At 43.5% G+C, this 25,866-nt stretch overlaps 1 protein-coding gene and 1 pseudogene across 4 annotated transcripts in view; both read right to left on the bottom strand.

The window, feature by feature from the left end:
• The window catches only part of NPAS3 (neuronal PAS domain protein 3), a 1,959,780-nt gene that overhangs the window by 1,614,305 nt on the left and 319,609 nt on the right, over positions 1-25,866 (bottom strand). The gene's annotated exons all lie outside the window — the stretch shown is intronic.
• LOC117363642 lies at positions 8,656-9,277 on the bottom strand (annotated as a pseudogene).

Raw genomic sequence — 25,866 nt, forward strand, 5'->3', positions numbered from 1 at the left:
ACCGCCCCGTCACCGTCCCTGCTGCATCCATATAAGCCTTAGTACTGTAATATTTAGCTTATTCCTTTCTTATAAATCAAAGTTCCTGCTGCTGAACTAGAGAAAGAGATGTTCAGCTGGCAGGGCTTTGTTTATAAATTTTTATCAACACAACTAATATACTATTTTATCCTAAAGCAAAAAATAAATAAATAAATATAATTTTTTTTTCTACCTTTGTTGTCTGGTTTCTGCTTTCCACATCTTCTCATTGAATTCCTTCCATCCACTGTGTGTCTTCTCTCTGCGTCTTCCATTTGCTGTTACTGTGCCTCTCCCTTAACCCCCCCCCCCAATTGGTCTAGCACCCATCTTCTTCCCTCCGCTCCCGCATAGTCTGGCATCTGTCTTCTTCCCACTCTGTCTTCCACATTTCCCTTGGGGGTCTGTTCCTCTCCACCCTCCTTCAATGTCTGTTCTATTCCTTTCCACCACCACCCTTCCCTCCCTCCTTTACCATCTGTTCCTTTCTACTACCCTTCAGCTCCTCTCACGTGGCTTATCTATCTACCTTCCTCCCTCTTATTTTCATGGCACGTTACAATGTAATTTGTGCAAGCCACTGGAGCCTGCGAGCTCGGTCCCTGTCCCATCCCCACAAACCATCTCGCTTCTGTGCTCCTATTTTCTCCATTTCTAATATCTCCCCTATGTATCTGTCATTGCCCCCCCCCTGTGTCCATATACCATCCCCATGGCATGTCCCCTTTATGTCTCTGTCCCTATGCCCCATGCACATAATTTCCCCTCTTTCTGTTACCTTCCTGTGTCCAGATTTCCCCTATCTTCCTCTTCCATACCAGTGTGTCTCTTCTTTTCAACCCCATCTAGCTTTTTTCCCTCTTTCTTCCCCCCCCCCCCGTGCTTCTAGCATCTGGCTCACCTGCCAGTCCTTCCCTTTCTTTCCTGCTGTGGGTTTTTCTTTCCGACTTCATCCCCTTGGCCCAGAATCCTTTTCCCTTTCACTCCCTCCTTCCAATTTGAGCCGGGATGGGAACACTAGCGATCGCACGGTCCCCGCAGCCACTACCTGCCTGCCCAATCGATCCTAGTGTTTAGCCAGCTCTCTCCCTTCTACTCATCTTAGTTTATAGGTTTTCTTTTTCGGCGACCTGCACGCTTTCCCAAAGAGCCGCGCACGCGCGGCTGCTCAGTGTTCAATCTTCTGCTCTGCTGCAACTTCCTGTTTCCGGTTGCGTCAGAGCAGAAGATGAAACTGAGCAGCAGCGGGTGCGCGGCTCTCTGATAGCGTGCGGGTCGCCGAAAAAGAAAATCTACAAACTAAGGTGAGGAGAAGGGAGAGAGCTGGCTAAACACTAGAATCGATTGGGCAGGCGGGTGTGAGCTGCGGGGACCGCGCGATCCTTCATGCCTCACTGCGGGGACAAGACCATTCACCGCCCCGCGGGCGGTGAATGGCCTTGTCCCCGTCGCCGCAGCGACTGCTAGTTTTCTTCCCCGTTTTCGGCGGGTGACCCGCAGCTAAAATGCGGTGGCCGCGGGTAAACCGCCACCGTGTCATTCTCTAGTCTGAATAAATATGAAGGGCCTCACTATGGAGGCAATTTTATAACATTATCTCAATTTTAAATTTAATCGAAGGAAAAACAGCACCAAGAGCTATCAAAGAAAAAGAAAAAAAAAGAACAGAAAGGCAAAGTACAGATTGTATTTTAACATATCTATACTTGTGGGCTATTAAATCAACAATCATTGGACCAAGGGAGTCTCAGCATTTACAACACTTCTCCATTTGTTTAGGTTCAGTAAAAATCTCTCTCATTCACCAAAAGAGACACAGTAGTTAAAAAGCCATCCCAGCTCCAGGGTAAAAGATTAACTTAGGGCTCCTTTTACCAAGCTGTGCTAGCGGTTTTAGCGCATGCTACAATGCTGCGCGTGGACGCTAACGCCTCCACTGAGCTGGCGTTAGTTTTTCCGCATAGCATGCACTAAAAAACACTACCGCAGCATAGTAAAAGGAGCCCTTAGTATTTGCCAATAAAGAGTTAACCACTGCCAAAAGTAAGCTAAGCAATGTTTCACTGGCATTAGCCTAAATACATCTCTGCATAATTTTATAACTTTGAGGATTGAGAATTTAATTACTTTAACCAAAGACAACCACTTACAGGGAGATCAATGCACTTTCATTAACTAGAAAGCCAAGTGATGCAAGGGGTCCAACCAGAGCCTCACCTTAACACCACAGGACAGAATTTTTAATTAAAGTCAACTTTATCAGACTATCCTCAGCACTTAAAAATCATTATCATTCATTCTAATTAATCAATCTGATCTGGAAGCATCCCAGTAGCACAAGGACAGGCAGATAAATAAGCAGGTACACAGACAAATAATATGTGGCAATAAGTTACTAATGCACATTACAGTCATCTCATAATTGCCAAGTTCTAAATGGTTATAAGGTCATAGAATACAAATTTATTCTACATCTCTGAGCATACATATAGCTAAAGGATGCTTTAATGCAATATACATTATGAGATAAAATTCTGGCATGTTTTTCCCTCCAAACAGGCAACAAAAGCATAAGATGAATCTAAACTACTACTACTTATCACAGCGCTACTAGACATCAAAACCATAGAAGAAACAGTCCCTGCTCAAAAGAGCTTACAATCTAGTCAAGACAGACAAACTGGACAAGAAGGTGCATTAATACACTGTGCTCCGGCGGGGGAATTACAGAGGGAATTATAAGACAGATATTGGAGCTTAGAAGGTAGGTTGGAATTGAAAGCATCTTCAAAGAAATGGGCTTTAAGTCTGAATTTGAACACTGCCATAGACGGAGCTTGAAGTATCGAGTCAGGCAGTTTGTTCCAGGCATACTGTGCAGCAAGGTAGAAAGGAAGGAGTCTGGAGTTGGCCGTAGAAGAGAAGGGCACAGATAAGAGAGACTTATCCGATGAGTGGAGTGCCTGAAGTAAAGTGTGGGGAGAGATGAGAGATAAGGAGGACCTACGGCTTTAGTAAAAGAAGTATGGAATTCATCACAAGAAACCTTTAAGTTAAAGAATGGAAGTTTTCTAAAAGATAAGTACCACTTCTTTTACTCACATAAAATGGAGTATAAGTTTATAGAGATACATGTGATAAGCTCTAGAGATACATGTGCTGATTCTGGCTAAAATAATTTGTAAGGTGATTATCACAATTGACCATGATTGACTACCTGCATAGTCAGCTGGTGGGCTAATGAAAAGATCAGAGTATTATCTTGTTTAAAACAATGGAGAATTTTTAAAGGAAGTTATTAAAGAATAAAATAATATTAGTAAAAAGAGAATCATGTAGTAGAGTGGGGGTATAGCCTGTGACGTGAGCAGGAGCCAATGAACATTGTTCACAAAAGGACCCAAATTGGGTATAGTTCCATATTCTGAGGCTTTTTATCCCCTTTAGGAATAAGAGCATATATACCTTGCACTTTTATTTTATTTATCAGTGGGTCTACATTTCAAATAGACACGCCCGCTATACTGATTGTGGCAAGGAAATCTTGCTTCCGCGATCAGCTGAGCGGCCACGGCAGGGAATCCCAAACCCCACCACACACAAGTTGGCCGGCAGGAGTGATGGCCACTTCCTCCTGTCGGAACTTCAAAAACAACACCCGGCAGGAGGGATGCCCACTTCCTCCTGCTGGCACCATCCCCCCCAACAGGAGGGATGCTCACTTCTTCCTGCCAGCACCCCCCCCCCCCACATCCCCAGTAGGAGGAATGTCTATTCCCTCCTGATGGCACCCCCCCCCGAACCCCCATCTCTGAAACCCACCCACCCACCCCCTGCTCTTTTGTCAGCAAGGCCGACCAGAGGGATGCCTACTCCCTCTGGCCGGCAGGCCCGCCTCTTCAGAATGGCGGGCCTTCCCCTTCCTGGTGCATCCTGGTATGCACCAGGGGAGGTGCCTAAGACTTCCACTCAACCAGTTCCTGATGTAGCCCATCACTTTGGGTCCCATCCCGAGAGCACTCAGTTTATTTATTAGACGTCTGTGTGGGACACTGTCAAAGGCTTTGCTAAAATTTAAATACACCACATCTAGCGCACCCCTTCTATTTAATTCTCAGGTCACCCAGTCAAAGAAATTGATCAGATTTATCTGACAAGACCTACCTCTAGTGAATCCATGTTGCCTCCAGTCCTGTAATCCACAGGATTCTAGAAACTTCACCATTCTCCGTTTTATAAGTAAAAGATTAATAGCTGCTGGTAGTACTAATCTATTATCTTGGAGAGATAATAACACTTGGGTTGGAGTGTAAGGAATAATTAATAAATTCAAATAATTAGGCTCAAAATTATGAAACGCTTTGTGTGCTAACATTAAAAATTTGAATTGAATATGATATGAAATGGGTAACCAATGATATTAGAAACATAGAAACATAGAAGATGACGGCAGATAAGGGCCATAGCCCATCAGGTCTGCCCACTCTACTGACCCACCCCCAAGTCTATTATCCTAGTGATCCCACTCCTGTTGACAGGTTCCCTTGGCTTAACCCTCTAAGGGATCCCACATGGGCATTCCATTTGCTCTTAAATTCTTGCACACTGTTTGCCTCGATCACCTGCACCGGGAGCTCGTTCCAAGGATCAACCACTCTCTCGGTGAAGAAATATTTCCTGGTGTCGCCATGAAATTTCCCGCCCCTGAGTTTGAGCGGATATTGAAACACTTGAGGACCTAGGCCCAAGTTTGTTTGTCTCTTTTTTTTTTTTCTTCTTTCTTTTTAATTTCTAGAATTCACATGCATTAATCAAACAAAATCTGATACATAAAGCAAAACAATGATTAACATATCAGAATACGAAGAAGAAATATCAGAAGAAATAAGGAAAAAATAAAAACTTTAATCCCTCCCCTTTTTTAAAAAAAAACCACAGCATGGCTTTTAGCACTGGTGACAGTGGTAATAGCTCTGACACTGATAGAATTTCTGTAACCATCGGAACTGTTACCACCACGGCTGGCACTATGGTTTTGTAAAAGGGATAAGGGATAAATTATTGTATCCAAAGAAGAAGACTTAAGAGCTAAGGGAAAAGAGAAAATGCTGTCTCAAATAGGGAAAAGTTGTAATTGCCATGCAGTCCTAACTATTGTTCTCATTTAGTGCTACTAGGAAGGCTTGAAACTCTTATGAGCAATAAACTCAGTTAATTGCAGTATTTCAAAAGAAACATACTTCATGGATTGAAACTTAATTACACATTTGCAAGGGAATAACAAAAAGAACAGGGTCACTAGTTGTAAAACCCCAAGTCTAAGTAAAAGAAATTGTCTTCAACACTTATGAGTTTCTCTAGAGATGTTGGGAAAAATATGTGTCATGCTATTAAGAAAGGAAACATTGCAATTTTTTTTTTTTAAAAGATTCAATAGCCAATCTTAGTAAGAGACCAGAGCCAAAAACATACAATAGTAGCTGGTATATATTTTTTAATATCTAAGTATTCCAAAAGAGCAGACAAATATAAGGGGCCCTCTAGTCACCCTTGCTCTTGATCAGAAATCTCAAATCTACTAGAAAGGTAAATAATAATACATCACAATTGGTGAAATTGAAGCTTCTGGTATTTTCAATATTTCCATTCAATATTTCATAAAGACATAGGAAAATTAATCAAATTACTAGTCCTAGTAGGATTTTCCAAAGAATCAACTTTCCGTCATAAATTAAAGATAAACGATCATCTCTGGGAACAGGTGACTAAAGTAGCTGATCCAAAGTGTTGACAATAGCTGATTTTTCATGTCATGGGTTCATAAGCAATCTAGAAAAATTACATGTTTGAACTTCACACAAAAGGATGGAGGTTGGATTATTGCAGTGGTTACACCTGTCATGGGGTCCCTCAGCCAGTTGAGTTTTGAAGATATCCCTAATGAATATGCATGAGGCAGATTTGCATATAATAGAGGTGATAGGCATGCAAACTGCCTCATGCATGTTCATTAGAGACATGTTGAAAACCTTACTGGCTGGGGGGGGGGGAGGTCCACCAGAACAGGTTTAAGAACCACTAGACTTTTGTATTACAAATTGTTTGCTCTAACAGAATTCATTAAAACCTCAATTTTTGTTTCTGGTGAAATTAGTCATCTTTTCCAAAAATTGTCACATATCTAACCAAAACAGTCACCAGTTTGATTTTTCTTTTATAGAGGTTAGATTGCTAACAATGAAGCTGCTCCCTAATGTGGCAGGGGCACCCCCTACAGAAACTGATTCAGACACCTCATTGGAAGTGAACCACTGGCAAAGTTCTTTGCTGTACTGGTAAAGGAGGAAGGAGTTGGCAGAATAGTTATTTCCATATGAAGATGATAGGTGATCCTTCCCCAGCACTGATGCAGCTGCAGCTGCCCCACCCCAAAACACAAGCAGAATTGTCTCTAGAACACAGAGTTGCCCCTAGCCAGGCACTGGAATAAAGTTCAGAACTTCAGAAATTAATGGCTTACCTCAGTCAGGCAGTCTGTGAAAACAGTTTATAACCTCCAGTCAGAAAACCCCCTTCTCTTAACTTCCTCAAGGCTTCCTTCTTCTCTCTCTAGTCCTGCATTTTAAGTTACTCAGAGCTATATCCTAGTCTGTTTCATCCTCTCTCCTCCCTTTCCGAGGATGGCTCTTCTTGCCTATAGTTGTAGCAATGTTCTATACAATATACTCCTTCACAGATGCAAGTCAATAACAAAGCCTTTCCTAATAATGGGACATAATATTACTAGTTATGTATTTATATCCAATAAAATATTTTACAACTAATCAGTAAGAAAGAAACTAACACAGCTTTGTGAGGGCTGTGTTTAAAAGTCCTGTATTATACATGAATTGCTAAACCTGGAACCTGAGAACTATTGTAATTCACTGCTTCTAGTGCCCTACAAATGAAGTCAAATCAGTATGGGAATGAAGCAACCAAATGTAACATAAATCTACGTTTTTTTTTTTTTTTAATAAAAGTGTTTTCTTTCTCTTTATTGGATGGTTGAGGCCATTAACATTTAGTGAGTAAAATTTAAGCTCCATTAAGATATTTACTTATTGTACACTTTAGCCACATCAAATACTTTGTTTTAATATACTTAAAATTGTTCAATATATATCCATCTTCCCTTAATTCATTCTGTGTAACATCCTTAAAACCCCTTATTCTATTAAATATTGTAATTCTAAGATCCCTATAACCCTTCCCTATGCCCTCCCATAAACCCTCCCTTTCTATATTGCGACAACTTGAAGACATAAAAACAGACTGGCCTTCATATCCCTCCCCCTTACATCAACCTTATTATTTCTTATATACTTTAAAAATTAATCATATTTAAAATATATATTTTCCCCTCCCTTTTTTAGTAAAACCTAGCTTTCTATCATTTTGTATGAGTACATTTCCACATACAAACATATAACATAAATATTTTATTATGTTCATTACAGCAAATCAATTGTCTAAAATATCCAAGAATTCTCTTTATAAATTTCCCTTGTCAGTATTTAAGATAATTTAGGACATAAGTACATTTACAATTGAAAAAAGAATGCCCCTTTATTTATTTGTAAAATAATCACTTTTTAAATTAATGTAAATTAGATATTTTATAATCGAAAACCTGTTTCCCCTTATTTTTAAATTAAGATCTCTATTTACTACATATTAAGAACTATGTTAACATTATTCATTCTCATAATATTATTAATCAGGTAGCCTTGACATATGATACTATTTTATTTGGAACAACTATGAGAGCAAGGAGTCAAATCTCGTCAAATAACAACAAACTTTTATTTATTTTAACTGGAGTAGCAATACAACAAATAACATACAATTGGAAAAAGTATGACAGGTTAAATTACAATTTCTGGTGGAATTCTGTATGTCATATATACAAAATGGAACTCACAATAGCAACGCAAAAAGGTTATATTAGTAAATTTCAGAAAGTCTGGGGACTATTAACAGATTTTTGTAATGAATGATTAACTTTTCCCATGATAAGATATTTGATTAGGGGGGAAAAGGGGTGGGTTTTACTTGTTGTTATTATATAATACATGAGTATTTGAATAGTTTTCACAGTAAGGATGATTTTATGTATTATTGAATAGGGAAGGATGGGGGATTATTATATTCAATTAGTATGATTTAAATTTTAGATTTCTTACATAATATTTAAAATATCATAGAATATTAATTTGTAATGAAATGTTAAACTTTATGCTTATATGAGAGTTAATCAAGTGTGTATCTTTAAGTTCATATGAGTTTAATTGCTACACTTGTAACATAAAAAATAAATAAAGAATTAAAAAAATATATATATTATTAATCAGGAAGTACATAAAAGTCATCAATTTATTTGGCTTACCATCCTAATCCTCAAAAGACTAGGCACTCTTCTTGAGATTATGTTCCTCTCCCTAAAAATTCACATATCATCCACAGCCTATACTGAACAAATATGGGGGGGGGGGGGAAGAGAGAGGTGATGAAATGGAAAATACATTTGACAGTTTAACACATACACATTTACACATTAGGTGCAGAGGAAAAGATAGTACAAAGGGGGATGATTCAATAGGCATGACTGGAAATAAAGAGGGATTCTCCAGTCACAACTCCAACCTGTCCACTTGGAATGTACTTGCCCTGGGCAGCCTGGCTGTTAGCCAGTTCACACTTTGTGTATTCCTCTTGTGCAGCTTTAACATTCTCTTTCTTGCCTCACCAAGTCTTGAGAGCAGAGGCCTGCAGGGCACGGCCAAAGGAGAAGGAAAGAGACCAAGGCTTATGCAGAGGCCATTTGTTTATGGCATTCAGATGGATTGCGGCCTCCTTTTCAGATAGGAAGGTGATTCCAGCAACTGCTGGGAGAACGGTGCGACGCATGGCAGAGACATCTGCCATAACAACCTCTTTAGGAGTGTATTTCTTAGTGCAGACATGACCAGGGGTCATCATGTTGAGGTTTCACCAGGATTCCCTCCAGGTAAATATGGTGGTCGCTCAGAGCCTTGTAGACTGCAGCCAAAACCTTCTGTGTAAAATACTGTCAGCGCTACAGATCATGACTCCCATCAGGCAATACCTCGGGCTCCACAATGGGAACAATGCCATGCTGCTGGGAAATACTGGCCCAGCTAGTAATTTCAACTGTCAGAAATATTGTGAATAAAATTAAGTTACGTGGAACCATTGAAATCAAAGCAAGATCTTAGAGACCAAGAAAAAAATCTGAAAATTAGTAAAAATGTGAAAAACTAGTCAAATGTGTATAACGGAAACCACAGATCACTCACTGCAAATGACTTGCTGAAACATTTAGCCAATACTGCAGTGGTTGTTCACCCATCCTGTCTGGGAGGGCTGTCAGAAGGAAACCATTTCTACACCTTCAGCACACAAGTCATTGTCTAAAACATGCAAAAGAAAAATCTTGATAACATTTTTTTAAAACAAAGCTCTTTGACTGATTAAATGAAAATTGAAATGTTTGACTACAACCACACAAGATTTATTTGGGGGGAAAAAAGGTGATGCCTTTGATGAAAAGAATATCGTGCCAACCTTTAAACACGGGTTGTGTGGTAGTCAGCAGCAAAGAAAATATTGTGGAGGTAAAAGGAAGAATTGATTAAACTAAACATCAGCATATCCTAGCAGCCGATGTTTGCTGAAGAAACTGAAGCTGAACAGAAGATGGATATTTCAACGCTACAATGATCCAAAGTATATTTACAAATCAACCACGATAGAAATAAAAACGATGAAGTATATAGAATTCATTTTACAGTATCAAACTTGAACCATACTAAAAATCTTTGAAGAGACTCCAAATATATGCAGTTAAAGAATATTTTTGAGTTAGAAGAGTTCTATATGAAAGAATGGGAAAACATTCCAAAATGAAGTATAGATAGACTCTTAGGAGCTCTTATACTAAAGGGCATTAGGCAGTTAGGCCCTTATTCCATAAAGTCCGCATAAAGGGCCAGATTCTGTAATTGGCACCTACTGCCAGTTAATTACACTTAAGACGCCCTTGCAGAATCATGCCTAACTTAAACTTAGGTGCCCGTAATATAGGCCAGGGTTTTAAAGGTCTACATTATAGGCACCTAAGTCTTTGGAGAATCGTGCTTAAGCGATGCCTTACTCTTGCTCCTAACACCTAAACACACCTACTTTGGTATTAGGTGCCTATCTTTTGTAGAATCACACCTATGAAGTTAGGCACCTATCTCCCAATGAAATTTTACTTTTTTTTCAATTATGACCTTGTTAAAGCTCATTACTGAAGCCAATTGACTATTTAAGTTAGCCGCCTCTTATAGAATTTTCCCCAAAGTTGCTAACTTAATTGATCAATAGGCTTAATTGGTGTACCTATTGGCACTCAACACTTACAATTGGCTTTAATTGGACTTAATTGAAAGTTAGGCATCTAACTCAAAAAACTCGATTCTATAAAAAGTATGTGACTAGCCCAAAGCGCCTACACTAAAAGTAGGCATGGTTAGGGGGTGGCGTGTTTTTGAATAAGGCACCTCTGTGAATTAGGTACCATTAGGCTCTGATATCAACACCTAATTTTAGGCAAAGAAAACCCTGGCATAAATATGGAGCGCCTAAATATTTGGACACTGAGAGCTCCCTAGCATGCTTAGGGAGCGCTAAGTATGGTTCTATAAGGAGTGCCTAAGTTTTATAGAATCAGCACCGATATTAGTGTCTAATTTTAGGCAGACTTTATAGAATCAGGGTCTTATACCCTAATTCTATATATGGTGCTCACTATTGGGCATGCACCCAATTTACATGCACAATTGACAAATGAACCAGTAGGTGCAGATAATTAGGGACTAATTATCAATTATCAGTGCTAATTATAATTAATTTAATTTTACCGGCGCATTTTTAGATGCCATAATCCACATGTAAATTGTACGTGTGGATCAGAAAAGGGGGCACAGCCATGGGAGTGGTATGGATGTATCAGGGATATTTCTGGAAATTAGGTGCAGTGCTACAGAATTTAGGCATGAGAATTTGTGCAGGGTTTCAATTGGCGTAAATCCTCGCACTCCACACACTTGGCGTGGATTCTTGCACCCATCGCTATTCCATACGGCACCCAACTATAAGTCTCGCTAACAGAATAGCACTTAGCGCTAATTTATATCGGTGCTCAAATTTGGATGTCATTTAAAGAATTGAAACCTTAATGTAGGTATTAGTATGTGCTAAGCTAATGCAGCAGCTTTACATCTGGCATGTGCTAATTTCTAGGTTAACTGGGGTGGAGAGAATGTATGAATTGCACGGTAACTCAGTATACTAACATGGCAACAGATAACATAGAGCAGTTATCTCTGGAAATAACCCTAGATGCAGTGGAAAAATGGATGGTAGACCACAAACTGAAACTAAACTCAGATAAAACAAAATTACTTCTGCTCGAAAAGGCCAAAACTCCCACCATTACAGAACTGAAAATTAAAAACACCAATTACCCAATACAGCCCGAACTCAAACTCCTAGGAGTAACGATAGACAGATGCTGCACAATGCAGTCCCAAATCAATAAAACATCCCAGAAAGTTTTTTTAATTATGAGAAATCTACGTAAAATAAGAAAATTCTTCGACCCAGCACAATTCAGGCTAATTGTCCAATCCCTAGTCTTAGGTCTACTGAACTATTGCAACTCCCTCTATCTACCTTGTCCTGCCAACATGATAAAACAACTTCAGACTATACAAAACACTGCCCTCAGACTGCTCTACTCCCTGAGAAAATATGATCATATTACAACTGCCTTCCTAGACTCTCACTGGCTACCTATGCAAGCACGAATTCAATTCAAATTCTACTGTCTATTATTCAAAGCATTAAATGGCTCCGCCCCCCCTATCTAAACAACCACCTAAACCAGATCCTCACCTCAAGACAAAGAAGAACTCCGAACCCTTTTGCCTTTCCTCCACTCAAGGGCACTCAGCGCAAAAAGATGTTTGATAACCTTCTGGCGACGCAAGCAGCAAAACTTAACCACTCCATCTCCAACCTGTTGACGGCAACGGGAGACTTCAAAACTTTTTGAAAAGAAATCAAAACCCTACTTTTCAAAAAATTTATCCAGATATCTTAACCCAACCCTTCCCCCTCCTCCTAGATAAATTCCCTCCCAAAACCTCCACTTAAATAATCTCTTCCTCCCCAAAACACCAACCAAGTATTCAGATCCCTGAAATGTAACGTAATCTTATTTGTACTCTAAGTGTAATCTATTTGTTATATCACACAGTAACGTACAGTCAATTTAATATCCAATTTGCAAGTTCTTCCAGAATTAATCCAGGTACCTCTCCTCCCTTGTAATAAAAAAAAAAAAACAAACAAACAAAAAAAAAAAACCCCAAAACTGTTGTAACTTCACTGGAAATGTCCAGTTAGCTCTTTTGTAATCCGTCTTGAACTGCAAGGTATAGGCGGAATAGAAGTCCCTAATGTAATGTAATGTAATGTAAAGTTAATGGTACTTCAACATAACCTCCCCTCCCCAAAAAAAAAAAACCCACATACACACTGGTTTTTAGACAGGCAGAGCAACAGCCACACTTAGATCCCGATGCTTAAACTCTGGTGCTGAAGTGAACAGTGCTCACTCTATACTGCCAGAAAAGTGCAGAAGAACATAAGAACATAAGCAGTGCCTTCGCCGGGTCAGACCACAGGTCCATCCCGCCCAGCAGTCCGCTCCCGCGGCGGCCCAAACAGGTCACGACCTGTCTGTATCACCAGAAGTGGCTCCCTTGCCACCTTGGTTTCTCATTTAAGTCCTGTCTTCCTATCGAAGTCCTAACCCTCCGGTCTTGCACATGCACGACCTGGTTTGGTTTCTATACTCATTACCTGGTTAGCTTTCTATACTTGTGTTACATCCCAGCTCCTCCCTCAGTATCCCATGATCCCTTTATCCTTCAGGAATCCGTCCAATCTCTGTTTGAATCCCTGTACCATACTCTGCCTGATCACTTCCTCCGGTAGCGCATTCCAAGTGTCCACGACCCTTTGGGTGAAAAAAAACTTCCTTGCGTTTGTTTTGAACCTATCTCCCTTCAGTTTCTCCGAATGCCCCCTCGTATTTGCTGTCCCCTTCAGTCTGAAGAATCTGTCCCTATCTACCCTCTCTATGCCCCTCATGATCTTGAAGGTCTCTATCATATCTCCCCTGAGCCTCCTTTTTTCCAGAGAGAAGAGCCCCAGCCTATCCAACCTCTCGTCGTATGGGCAGTGTTCCAGCCCTTTTACCATTTTCGTTGCTCTCCTTTGGACTCTCTCAAGTACCGCCATGTCTTTCTTGAGGTGCGGCGACCAATACTGAACGCAGTATTCCAGATGTGGAAGCACCATCGCTCGATACAATGGCATGATGACTTCCCGTGTTCTGGTTGTTATGCCCTTCTTTATGATGCCAAGCATCCTGTTGGCTTTTATCGAGGCTGCTGCGCACTGTGCAGATGGCTTCAGTGATGCATCCACCAGCACACCCAAGTCTCTCTCAAGTCTGCTGTCTCCCAACAATACCCCCCCCCAATTTGTAGTTGAACAACGGGTTCTTTTTCCCTATATGCATGACCTTGCATTTGTCCACGTTAAAGCGCATTTGCCATTTGTTTGCCCAGTCTTCCAGCTTGTCCAGGTCTCTTTGTAGGTCCTCACACTCCTCCCTGGTCCTAACTCTGCCACACAGTTTGGTATCGTCTGCAAATTTTATAACCTCGCACTTTGCCTCCTTTTCCAGGTCATTGATAAATATGTTAAAGAGTTAGCACCGGCCCCAGCACCGACCCCTGTGGTACACCGCTTGTGACTCCCCGCCAGTCAGAATATTGACCCTTTACTCCGACCCTCTGCAGTCTGCCCGACAACCAGTGCTTGATCCATCTGTGCACATCCCCTCCCACCCCGTGGTTCCACAGCTTCTTAAGCAGCCTTTCATGTGGCACCTTGTCGAAAGCCTTTTGAAAATTGAGGTAAATGATGTCTATGGGTTTCCCATTGTCCACCCGACTGCTTATTCCCTCAAAGAAGTACAGAAGGTTCGTTAGGCACGACCTTCCCTTACACATCCCTCCAATACTCAAAGCTAATGGCGTTCAAATTATATGTGCGCTCTAAAAGCAAAAACAAAGAGGAGGAGTGTGCTTGGTGCATGCGCAGATGAGTTTTGCGGTAAGCGCAGCCCTCATGCGCACGCGCCAGGCAAACTCAAAAGCAAAGCACACATTGGCACTGCTTTTCGGTACATTTAAATATGATCTTTTCTAATTGTTTTGGGTTTTTTTCCCCTCATTTGAAAGGCTTACATTTAGGCACAGAAAACAGTCACCAATTTGTGCTTTCACTCTCGAGTTGCTTGGACTTGCACATATTTATTTTTCAGTACTGGCACTTAGACACTTGCATAGACTTCTTCCACTTCCGAAACAAATCAGAACTGGCAAATTTTAACCACAGAATAACAAGAAATCCTTTTTTTCGAAACCCCCAATACCAGCTTTGAGCTGGCATTAGTTTTCCAGCAGTAAGAGCAGAGTGTGCTTATGTGCTGCTCTCTGAGCATTTGGAGGGAATAGCAAATGACCTCATTTGCCTCCATAATTTGTGGTCATCTCTGGCATGATCACTATTTTTTGTCCTGTTTGTCATAATTAGATTGTAAGCTCTTTCGCGCAGGGAATGTCTCTTATGTGTTTAACATACAGCGTTACATGCAGAGGGTGGTGCTTCAATGCTGTGTTTTCAATCATAGGCAGGAGTTCTCTGGAGTCCTTCAGAGCTTGACTGTCCTTCACTATTAAAAATGTGATAGTGAAACATCACCCCCTACTGGCAAGACTGTAGTTGGAGGACTCCCGCTCAGTTTAGAAGGAACAGTGTTGCCCACATGTGTTCTGTTGGTGCCATATACAGCCTACATTTTTTTACAACATCAACATATGTGAAAGAAATTGGTCCATTTTGAAGCTTCAAGATATTATGTGATAGTATGTTTGACTGCCTCAGCTTTATGACACTGTCTCTGTTTTAACAATGTCTTCGCAATATCCATCACCAATGGTTGGTCCAGTGGAGTCTCTCATTAGCATATCTGAATTCCGAGGCAATGCCTAAAGATCTATACTCTAAAGCCAGCCTCCAAACATAAAAGTCATTTAGAAAGATGAGAATCCTGTATTATTTATGGCTGTTCTGTGATGTATTGTCTCAGTATACTGGTTTAAAGCCTATTTGTTTTAATATGTTAGCACACAGTAATAGAGGGCTAAAACACAAGATAATTCCTTCAGGAGCTGACATTAACAGTGCCCACCCTACTGTTGATTGATATTACAAGCCCTAAAGAATAGTACTAGTCTTTGCAAATTGAACTGCTGTTAGTCTACCTACCACATGAAAGCTTTACAGAAGTTTAATTCATTCTTCCTAGGGATATGCAAGCAGAAAATGTTTGGGTTGTTTTGTTTTTTTTTTCATTTTGTTTCCTATGTCATCTATGGGAATGCCTGTTCCTTCATTTTTGTTTCACCATTTTTTGTCATGGGGATAATTTGTTGAGTGTGCATTCTTTCAAAAGAAAGAAAGAGGATACATAGAGGTTCGCTTATGTGCAATGGTTTGAAGGAGTGTGGTGCAGTGGTTAGAGCTACAGCCTCAGCACCCTAAGGTTGTGGGTTCAATTCCTGTGCTGCTCCTTCTGACTCTGGGCAAGCCACTTAATCCTCCATTGGCCCAGGAACATTTGATAGACTGTGAGCCTGCCGGGACAGACTCCATGTCGAATCTTGATCTGATTAAACCTATTTTGTAGGAGGTAAGGACTTATGCGCTGATCCTGCGCTGATCAGTTAGCTTACAGAAATGCAGATGCACTGATTACCACAGAAACACCCACTCCTCATTCCCCAGACACACCCCCCTCGGTGAAAAAATAATAAAAAAAATTTTTAGAGAATGCACACATGGAACTTACCATGGGCCTTCCGAGCATGCCCCACAGTACCGTATTTTCTCGCATATAACGCGCGCGTTATACGTGGTTTTTACGTACCGCGCACACCCTTGCGCACTATACGCGTGAGCGCGTTGTACAAAATTTTTTTTACATAGTTCCCCCCCCCCGACGTCCGATTAACCCCCCCCCCCGGCAGGACCGCTCGCACCCCCACCCCAAAGGACCGCTCGCACGCACCCGCACCCCCACCCTGAAGGACCGCTCGCACCCCCACAGCCTCCCGACCCCCCCCCCTCAATCATGTAGAAGCTCCTACCGGTGTCCTGCTGCTTCCTCTTGGCGGTCCCGACACCCGACATGATCGGGGAAAGAGGGAGCTCAAGCCCTCTTGCCCCAACCAACCGCGGCACCCCCGACATGATCGGGGCAAGAGGGAGCTCAAGCCCTCTTGCCCCCCCGACTCCCCGACACGATCGGGGCAAAAGGGAGCCTAAGCCCTCTTGCCCCGCCGACTCCCCAACTCCCCGACAATATCGGGCCAGGAGGGAGCCCAAGTCCTCCTGGCCCTGGCGACCCCCCCCCCCCCGCTAGTTGTTCGGGCCAGGAGAGAGCCCAAACCCTCCTGGCCACGGCGACCCCCTACCCCCCACCCCACACTACATTACGGGCAGGAGGGATCCCAGGCCCTCCTGCCCTCGACGCAAACCCCCCTCCCCCCAACGACCGCCCCCCCAAGAACCTCCGACCGCCCCCCCCAGACGACCCGCGACCCCCCTGGCCGACCCCCACACCCCCCTTCCCCGTACCTTTGTGTAGTTGGCCGGACAGACGGGAGTCAAACTCGCCTGTCCGGCAGGCAGCCAATGACGGAATGAGGCAGGATTGGCCCATCCGTCCCAAAGCTCCGCCTACTGGTGGGGCCTAAGGAGCCTGGGCCAATCAGAATAGGCCCGGGAGCCTTAGGTCCCACCTGGGGGCGGGGCCTGAGGCACATGGGCCCAACCTGACCATGTGCCTAAGGCCCCGCCCCCAGGAGGGACCTAAGGCTCCCGGGCCTATTCTGATTGGCCCAGGCACCTTAGGCCCCACCAGTAGGCGGAGCTTTGGGACGGATGGGCCAATCCGGCCTCATTCCGTCGTTGGCTGCCTGCCGGACAGGCGGGTTTGGCTCCCATCTGTCCGGCCAACTACACAAAGGTACGGGGAAGGGGGGTGGGGGTGTCGTGGGGGACGGCCAGGGGGGTCGCGGGTCGGCTGGGGGGGCGGTCGTTTGGGGGAGGGGGGTTTGCGTCGAGGGCAGGAGGGCCTGGGATCCCTCCTGCCCGTAATGTAGTGCGGGGTTGGGGGAGGGGGTCGCCATGGCCAGGAGGGTTTGGGCTCCCTCCTGGCCCGAACAACTATCGGGGGGGGGGGGGGTCGCCAGGGCCAGGAGGACTTGGGCTCCCTCCTGGCCCGATATTGTCGGGGAGTTGGGGAGTCGGCGGGGTAAGAGGGCTTGGGCTCCCTTTTGCCCGATGTGTCGGGGAGTCGGGGGGGGCAAGAGGGCTTGAGCTCCCTCTTGCCCCGATCATGTCGGGGGTGCCGCAGTTGGCTGGGGCAAGAGGGCTTGAGCTCCCTCTTGCCCCGATCGTGTCGGGGAGTCGGGACCGCCAAGAGGAAGCAGCAGGACACCGGTAGGAGCTTCTACATGATGGGGGGGGGTCGGGAGGCTGTGGGGGTGCGAGCGGTCCTTCAGGGTGGGGGTGCGGGTGGGAGTGCGTGCGAGCGGTCCTTCGGGGTGGGGGTGCGGGTGCGTGCGAGCGGTCCTTCGGGGTGGGGGTGCGAGCGGTCCTGCGAGGGGGGGGTGAATCGGACATCGGGGGGGGCATCAGATTTTCAGGGTGGGGACAGGACTTCAAGGGGGAGAGGAGAGTCGGGGCGGGCGAAAGGAGAGTCGGGGTGGCCAGAGGAGAGTCGGGGCGGGTGAAAGGAGAGTCGGACAGCGACGGGAGAGTTGGGCAGCATGCGCGGTATACGGGTGTGCACGATATATAAAAATTTCTGTACATAAATTTGTGTTTTTCACACGCTATACCCGTGTGCGCGTTTTACACGGGTGCGCGTTATCTATGTGAAAATACGGTAAGTCCTTTGAAGCTGCAGTAAGCACACATTAATGCAGCTTGGTCAAAAGACCCTTCAATTATACACAGGACTGAAGACATAGGGCTCCTTTTACAAAGCCGCGTTAGGGGCTTTATTGCACGTGGATTTTTATCACGCGCTAACCCCTGCGCTAGCCAAAAAACTACTGCCTGCTCAAGAGGAGGCAGTAGCAGCTAGCGCGCGCTATTACGCAGGTTAAACCGCTCATGCGGCTTCGTAAAAGGAGCCCATAGATTTTGAGAGGCCTGTGAATTACTTGAGTCCAATAAGTTCATTTTATTCCTAGGTGTTTTTAAAAAACTGCATTGTCACGAACAAGCCGTCACTGGTGAGAACAATCCAGAAAAGGCCGGCCTGAGTTTTAGTCCAACTCAATTTCTCCTAAAGGCAACTGTAGAAAATACTCCACCAACAGATATGACAAACATACTTTACATTTCAATGTGTCAAACCATTTCAATGCTCTGTAACTATGCTGAAGCTGGCAGGTAAGCAGACTATATTAAATTCTTCTCTGGAATCGACTTCAATTCTGCACTGAATTATTGGAATTTTAGTGACCCTAAAAAAAGGCTGTCAGGAATGATATTCAAGACATAGTTTTCAAATCTAATGCTCTATTACATGCACTTCACAGAAAATAACATACAGTATTTTCAATATAGGCAAAGCAGTGAAGAGCAACATTCTATTTGTTCCTGTAATTTCTGATGTATCTTCAATGCTGATTTTTCACAGTAAGTGGGTTGTTTTTTTTAAAACTGCAAACTTTTGTGAAAGATTAAGATGCTTCTGGATTTGAGGCAGTATATAAAACGTTCTTTGTTCTTTGTCATGGTAATAGTAAGCAATGTATGTGTGCATGCTTATATATGTTCTTCTGGGTTACTCTTCATTGGTATCCCCTTTTTAAAATATGGTATTGAATTTCTGTGCTAAAATACATTTCTATTTCACCCAATATTCTCTTCTACAATTCCTGCTTTTCCTGTTCAAGCTACATAAATATGCAATAATGACCACCCCCTCTCCCCCCCCCAAACCCCCCCTAAGATTTAAATACTGTTACTGTTTATAACATGAGAATTATCAGTCCCACAAAAGGGAGTCTGAGCACCTAAAAGAAGGGATTTTTTAAAAAACTTATTATTTAGAGAAGGGGTTAATTTGCATAAGAGCTACAAGTGTTGCTGGGAGCTGTCCATTCACTGTGAGTAAGTTGTGGTGCTGAAAAGGATAGTTCCCAGGCTGTGAGCAAGAAAAAACTGACATTCCTTCAGGATCCAAGTGACCCTTGAGGGGAGGAATGCTGTTCTCTGACCTAACCCTTGATAAGCCTGTAATTAGCCTGCCCAGTAGACCTGGAAGGAGGGGGGGTGACTAGAAAGGTACCCTATGGTTGACAAGCAGTAGAGGGCTCAGTGGTGATCTGAGACCAGGGGAGTAAGTGACAGGGCTATCTTCACAGAGAGTGAAGGACAGGAAGTCATCAAGAAGAGACCATAGAGAGACTGGCTGGAAGATTGGAGGAATCCTCAGTGTGTGCATCTGAGAAAAGATGAATGAGGGACTGGGAGAGTCATCAGTGCATCTGTCCAGGATAAGACAACTGAGCAACAGTGGAAGGCCTGGAAGGAAAAGTAGCCAGAGGGTCAAGTAGAGCCTGGAATCCAGACAGGGCTCAGGTTTGACAACCGGCAAAGTTCCAGGGATTGGGAGACCCAAGGGGCCGGGTTGGATAGGGACCATCAGTGGCCCCACAAGAAGCATCCAGGAGAGTCAAGGTCCAAGGTTCAGGGGGGTCTGGAAGGCAACTGATGGAGAGACAGGTAATGGTACTGGAAGCTTCGTCCAGGGAAGCAACTTGACAAACCCGGGAGAACATTGGCCAAAAGGTCTGTTGAGCAACCAGTGGAAGGACTGGCGGGGCTGTGGCAACTGGCAGAGGGACCTGCGATGGCACTGAGAGCTTCTGGAAGACCCAGACATCCAATGAGGGGTCAGGAGAGAACCTGGAAGAGTTGGAAGATCTATGGAGCCCAGGAGGGGACTCAGGGAAAGACCTGGTTAAGTGAATAAAGGATTTAGAACCGTTTTAAACCCTTTGTGTGTTGTATTTTAGCAGGGTCATTGGAAGACCAGAAAGACCTGGGGGAGATATTTGACAGGTACTAACCATTCGGCCTGGTCAAAAGGTCAAAGTAATGTTAATATTTTTGTGAGGATTTTATATTTTGTTCTAGTTCAGTGGTCTTTATTCCTAGTCCTTGAGGACAGCAAAACAGGTCAGGTTTTCAGGACATCAGATTTGCATTCATACCACCTCCATAGTATGCAAATCTCTCTCATGTATTCAATTGTGATATCCTTAAAAATCTAACCCATTTGTAGCCCTCGACTGGGAATTTAAAAAAATATGATTCCTCAATATAATAGCTCCCCACCTCCACAACCAACAAATCTATTTGTTACAAATTTTGAACATCACACACTCAAATATTTATCTCTAAAGCAGTTTTCAAGCCAGTCCTTGGAACAGGCCAAGTCAAGTTTTCAGGATATTCGCTATGAATATACAGGAGATAGAGCCCATAAATCAATCTCCAGCTGGCTGAGGACTGGGGAGAATAACTGTCCTTAAGTGAACCCTCTGTCGTAGAAGTTAAAACACTGCTAAGCCCAAAGCACTATCAGTTTTGTTGACCATATCAGGGGACCCTCACCCATGTTTTCAAGGTTATTCGATTACAGCACAGTGAAGAAAAGCTGCTCCATGAATGGGGCTCCCCTTCAGGAGTCACAAAGGAAGGGCTAAAGACAATCTTTTCTGAGTGATTACCAGTGCAATCCAGCAATAACACAGCAGGATAATGGAATCTGAAGTAGAGAGTTGTGCGGGGACAGAAATCCCACCCGTCCCCACCTGTCCCCGCCAAAGTCCCACCCGTACCCACCCGTCCCCGTGAGGACTCCCACCCGTCCCCACCCGTCCCCGCGAGGAATCCCTCTGTCCCCACCCGTCCCCGCGAGGAATCCCTCCGTCCCCTACGTCCCCGCGAGGAATCCCCTACGTCCCCGCGAGGAATCCCCTACGTCCCCGCCCGTCCCTATAAACTACAGAAATAGTTATTTCATTTAATTATGCTACTGAATTAAAGGCTCTGGTAGAAACCCATTTAAAAATAAGCAAAAAGACTTTATTAATTTGGAAATACTAATTGGGAAGAATACATACTTTGTAAACGGGTTTCTACCAGAGCCTCTAATGTTTATAAATTTTTATCAACACAACTAATATACTACTTTATCCTTAAGCAAAAAAAAAAAAAAGAATTTTTTTCCTACCTTTGCTGCCTGGTTTCTGCTTTCTTCATATTCTCATTCAATTTCTTCCTCTCTTCTCTCTGTGTCTTCCATTTGCTCTGTTACTGTGCCTCTCCCTTTCTCCCCCCTCCCAAATTGGTCTGGCACCCATCTTTTTCCCTCCACTCCCCCCATAGTCTGGCACCTCTGTCTTCTTCCCTGCCAGGGTCTTCTCCCCATTCCCTCTTCCCCATTTCCTTCCAGTGTCCTTCTCCCCCACCATCTTCCCCATGTCCTGTCAGGCAGCATCCTTCTCCCCCCTCTGCCTTCCCCATGTCCTTTCAGCGTCCTTCTCCCCCCTCTGTCTTCCCCATGTCCTTTCAGCGGCCTTCTCCCCCCTCTGTCTTCCCCATGTCCTTTCAGCGGCCTTCTCCCCCCCTGTTTTCCCCATTTCCTTTCAGTGGCCTTCTCCACCCCTGTTTTCCCCATGTCCTTTCAGTGGCATTCTCCACCCCTTTGTCTTCCCCAGTGCTTTCAGGGTCCTTCACCTCCCTCTGTCTTCCACATGTGCTTTCAGCATCCTTCCCCCCCTCCTCCCGTTTACCCCATGTCCTTTCAGTGTCCTTCTCCACCCCTTTGTCTTCCCCAGTGCTTTCAGCAGCCTTCTCCCCCCTTAAGCGTCTTTTCTTCTCCACTCCACCTTTCCTCCCTCCCTGCCCCTTACCTTTGTGGCGTTTCCGCACCCGACCGACAACAGAACAGGCCTGGTCGGACAAATCTCCCTGTCCTGTAGCCGCGAATCTAAATTACCTTCTTACAGCAGCTGGAGTATTGAAGCTGCTGTAAGAGGTAATTTAGATTCGCGGCTACAGAGCAGGGAGGTTTGTCGGCCGGGCCTGTTGTCGGTCGATCGGGGGACCTGACCGGCTGTGCACATTCTTCGGGGCGGACCGCCCCCTCCCCCCTCTTTCGTTCGCCATTGCCTTCTTCCTACCTGCCCTGCCGCACACAGCCGACCGGAAGTCTTCCTGATGTCAGCGCTGACGTCGGAGGAAGGGAGGGCTTTGCTTAAGCCCTCCCTCCGACGTCAGCGCTGACATCGGGAAGACTTCCGTTCGGCTGTGTGCTGCGACAGTGCAGGTAAGGAGGAGAAGACTACCCTCGCGGCTCGAATGCACTGCGATCCAACCCCGCAGGAACCCCGCGACCCTCGGAGGCGTCCCCACGGGATCCCCGCGACCCTAGGGGGCGTCCCCATGGGATCCCCGCGACCCTAGGGGGCGTCCCCACGGGATCCCCGTGACCCAAAGGGGGAACCCGCGGGATCCCCGCGGGTCCTGCGGGATTCCCGTCATCCCCGTTCCCGTGCAGCTCTCTAATCTGAAGGCACTGCTCACTATAATTTGTGTCACAATCTAAAAAAAGGTACCAAGTCTTAGAGCACACTTACTTGGGAAACGAGGCAACAATGTTAGTTGGATTCAATTTATCAGATACAACAATTTGTTAATTGAAATGGTATATCTCTGGCAAATGAAATGATATAAAGATGTGGTTTGTTGCATTTAAATCAGCATCTTCTTGATTACTTAGCCAGCTGAATAACTCAATTTCTAAGACTTGGTCCCCTTTCTTGGATTATGACACGTTTAGTGAACAAGAAGGCCAACACTTGCGCTTTGCAAAAAGAAGTAAGCTGAGAACAAAGAAAAAAAAAATCTGTAAAGCATAAACAAAAGAAATACAGATAAAGGGAGAATTTAAAAGAATAAAAATGTTTATCACATTTATAGACCGATAATAAATAGGTCATCAGTAATTTGCAAGAATGCTTATTGAGATATCGGTTCATTTGTACATCAAAGTTGTCGACCTTCTTCTCACAGCAGACAAGCCACTTCAAGTACTATTGATTAACTCATCCTTTTTCTGCAGTACTGCCTGTGGCAAACTAATGAATAAATCATAATAAAATCTTAAACTGTAGGTATTCTGTTCAATAATCTGAATTTCCTGCAAGAGCTTCTTCTATGCTGCTTAAAATTACACTGCAGAATAAAGGTCAACCAAAGTTCTAAGCAATACTTTTCTTTTTGGCTCTCGCTGCTTTTATTTCTCTGGATCCAATGGATTAGTAGAGTAACTGCATGACTTTATTGCAGAAAAAGAAACCAGATGTTCAAACAGTATTTGTCTTATACAGAAGCCCTTTTACTAAGCTGTGGTAAGCAGTAACGTGTGCTTGCCACAGAGAAAAAGGGCTTTCTGTGGGGCATGCTCAGACATCCTGTGGGAATTTTTCCATGTACATGTGCTACCCACATTTCTTAATGCTGGGGGGCAGAAATTATCCAAACTTGAAAAAATTATGAAACTCCCCAAAATGTGCATAATTTGCAAAGGTGCATATACACTTGTTTCAGGTTTTTCTAACAAAAAACAATATGCTCCAAGACCTGGAGACCGTACTCAGAGAATAATCCCCATATATAGCCTCTCCATCCAATCATAGCAAATTACTCTAATGTGACTTGCTTTTTTTTCTATAAAAGTGTGTAATGCTTATTTGTCATATAAATTCAAAAGGGTGAGGCACTTATCTCATTTTGAAGGTTCCTGTGATTAGATAATGCTGTCATGTGATTTTGAAATTTAAATGCCCTTGAATTAAAACTTTGATAATTAAGATATGTACTCGAAATGATGGTAGGTATGAGTTAAAATGTATATAGTGTGATACAGGACAGCTTATATACTTTTTCTAAAATAATTTCTTAAATTCTCATATTATATGCTTTTTACAGGGTACAGTTCCTTGTAAAAGCCTGTGGGTGAAACATATCAAAAGAAGTCCCCAACCTACATAAATTAAGATAAGTTATATTTGTTATCTAAAGATAAAAAATCCTAAAGTAGATGGAGATATTGTAAAAAATTAAACTTTAGAAATATTTCTTTTTGAGACCGATGAAGATTGCGGAGCATAAATCTCTCTGAATGCTTAAATTAGCAGCCCTGGGTACCACCACTGAGGCCTGTTAGATAAGAAGTTTGTTCTGGGTTTTTGGACTAATGTTTTTTGACTACATTATTGACACTGCATCAATCACAGCAGCGTACAACCTGTCTAATAACTCAGAACTAAAGAACATTAGCTATTGGCAAGACTTGAAATTTATCTGGTATTGCCTGTCTTCACAGTAACAATCAAGGATAATTCTTTGCAGTGCTATAGCAGCACCTGCATTTTAATTCTGAGAACACAGAAAGACATTTTAACCTTGTCAAAATAAATAGCAGAATATGTCCTTCACTGGTATTGCTTTATCGTCTATAATCCTAGTGAGATATTTACAGACCAAAGCAATCTATAATTTAGCACATGCTCAGCCATAGCAGGGGTGCAAACTGGACAACTTTAGATGAACAAGCACTACAGCAAGTTATCAGAATAGTGGATTGATTTTTCACTCCGTCAAAAATTGAAAAGAATAGGGGACACTCAATAAAGTTGCAGAGAAATACTTTTAAAACCAATAGGAGGAAATATTTTTTCACTCAGAGAATAGTTAAGCTCTAGAACGTATTGCCGGAACTTGCGGTAAGAGCAGATAGCGTAGCTGGTTTTAAGATAGGTTTGGACAATTTCCTGGAGGAAAAGTCCATAGTATGATATTGAGAAAGACATGGGGAAAGCCACTGCTTGCCCTCAATTGGTAGCATGGAATGTTGCTACTCCTTGGGTTTTGTACTGATAACCTGGATTGGCCACTGTGAGAACGGGATACTGGGCTTGATGGACAATTGGCTTATGTTCTTATGCATTAAAGAATATGCTTGACAGTCAGATCTACATCCAAGGATGACTATTTGCCCAAATGGTTACACGCATGCCCATGCCCATTCTAACCAAACTAAACTAAACCTTAGGTTTGTATACCGCATCGTCTCCACGATCATAGAGCTCGGCACGGTTTACAGGACTAAGATAGAATGGAACTCCAAAGGATGATTGTGGATTAAGAGTAAAGGAGGAATAGAGGGTTTAGGTACCAGAGAGGGGGGAGGTGTTACATTTTTGAGAAAAGCTAAGTTTTCAGATGTTTTCAGAAGAGTTGGAGGGAACTCGAATTTCGGAGAGGGGATGTAAGGTTGTTCCAGAGCTCGGTGATTCTAAAGGGGAGGGATGTCCCTAGTTTCCAGCATGGGATATAACTTTTATAGACGGGAAGGAGAGTTTTAATTTTGGGGAGGATCTGGTGGAATTGGGATTAGAGGAATTCCAAGATAGTGGAATAACGGGAGGAAGAATGCCG

Source organism: Geotrypetes seraphini, chromosome 7 (assembly GCF_902459505.1).
Source record: "Geotrypetes seraphini chromosome 7, aGeoSer1.1, whole genome shotgun sequence".
Lineage (NCBI taxonomy): Eukaryota > Metazoa > Chordata > Amphibia > Gymnophiona > Dermophiidae > Geotrypetes > Geotrypetes seraphini.